The following is a 2075-nucleotide window of genomic DNA, read 5'->3' as shown; positions in this document are numbered from 1 at the left end:
ATGTCTTAGTCACTAATTTATATATAAAATAATTATCCTCACCACCATCCTCTTATTAAAATGATATTTTTGTCCAACTTAATGCTTTGACAGTATTTGTAACAGCACAAGGAAAAACAGGTACTAGAGATTGAACGTATTCTGAAAAACTTATCTTTTAAAATTGGTTAATCAATATGGTTCTACTGGCAGTTACATAAACAGTGTTTCCAAAAAATGAAGAGAAAAAAGTGTACCACCTTTACACAGATGAAAATGTATCTGTTAGATATGAAAGGCTATCAGTAGTAGTCAAAATTTAAAAAAATAGGGCTAAATGTCAAAACCTGAAAACAGACTAAATTACTTGTTCACTCTGCTTTTAAACATGAGTAGATTTATGAAAAATGCTAAGCAAGAAACAGCAGTTTTGAAGATATTTGTTCCACACAGACAAAACAAAAATGTGATAAAATTCTACAAAGAAAGCATAAAGAATCTTTTCAGATTAAGGAAAAAACGTCTGTGAATCATAATATAGGTTAGCCTATGTAATTATATATATCACACACACATTTTCAATCAACCTTACTCTTACTTTGAGTTACCACTCTGTTTGAAAACTGAGCAACCTAACCCTTAGATCATGACAGGACAGTGTATATATAATTCTATATAAAACACATACAAAGTTAATAGAAGAACATTAATAAATGATGCAATCAATGAACCCTTTACCATTTTTCTTTTGCTTATCTATTTTAAAGTTTTAATTTTTTTTTTGTAAATTTACTTGCTTATCTTTGATTGCTAATTATTTCTTACTTAGACCAATTTTGGTTATTTTTCTTTTTTCATTTTCACTAAATTTAATGATATTGAGACAAGTTAATATGTATTTTGCATATTGTTACGAAATATGAATATTTTCACTTAAATTCTAATTTCAAAAAATTTCTTTGCATATTTTATATGTAAATCTTCTCCTCTAATGTCTTTTTTTTCATTCATACATTGTCATAACATATTTCATCATCGTTTGCAGTATTTTATTGTTGTACTGTGTTGCTGACTATAATGTATCATTTGAATTAAGTACAACACAACATTAATGCTTGAGAAAGGTGGATTTAAAAATATGGATTTTGTGGTCCTGATTATCATAAATAACTGCTTACAATCTTGTAAGCAAAGTTCACTTACAGGTAACACGAACAAAAATATAGATGAAATACTACTGAAAAAGTTGGTTTATGATATTGTTAATTTTAAAACTATAGAAATTTTTCAGATGACTTGGCCATTTAAAGACTAAAACATATGAATTGCATATCTGTAATAAAATAGTTTATACAATAGACACTCCTCTGTCTGGTTTTAACTGTAACAAAAAACAAATTAGTTATTATACGTGCAAACTTTGATTCTACACTCACTTCATCAACTTGACTAAATAAAACAATTTCTTAATAGTAAAAGACACAAATTAAAGAACAAAAAAGTTTTAAATTGCTACATACCAGCAGGACTACCTCATAAGACAAACCAACTGTTAACTGTACATGATGTTAATACATAGTGATCCAAAATCAAATCTGTTTATCTGCTATTTGCCAGATAATTAACATCTCAAAGCAGTTTTAAATTGTAAACTTGTTACTTGTATATTACTTGACGAATTTTACTAAAAACCTGAGAATCCTAGTACATGGACATAGAAGTTCTCAGATAATGTTAATGAACCTTTTCAATTTACAAAAACATTTGTTTGGCTTCTCAGCTAGTTTTATAAATCTAAACTGTTATTATAACAAACTTATAGTTCAAGATTTTTTTTAATCAAAGGAATTTATTATTTATTTCAATTTTATTTTGTCACTCATTATAATTGCAAGTCTAAGGGCTTATGACACTAAAAATCAGGTTTGAATATCTGCAATACTAGAGAACACATGGCCCATTGGGTAGCTTTGTGCTTAAGAAAATATCACTTACTATACCAAAAGTGTGTGTATTATATGCAGTAATATTAGAAGAGTAACTTCAGACGAAAGCAAAGTAGAATATATCAATCACACTAAATATACCATTTACAG

The sequence above is a fragment of the Limulus polyphemus genome, unplaced genomic scaffold (genome assembly GCF_000517525.1).
Source record: "Limulus polyphemus unplaced genomic scaffold, Limulus_polyphemus-2.1.2 Scaffold455, whole genome shotgun sequence".
NCBI lineage: Eukaryota > Metazoa > Arthropoda > Merostomata > Xiphosura > Limulidae > Limulus > Limulus polyphemus.
The sequence above is the reverse complement of the archived record's forward strand: the minus strand, read 5'-3'. Positions refer to the sequence as shown.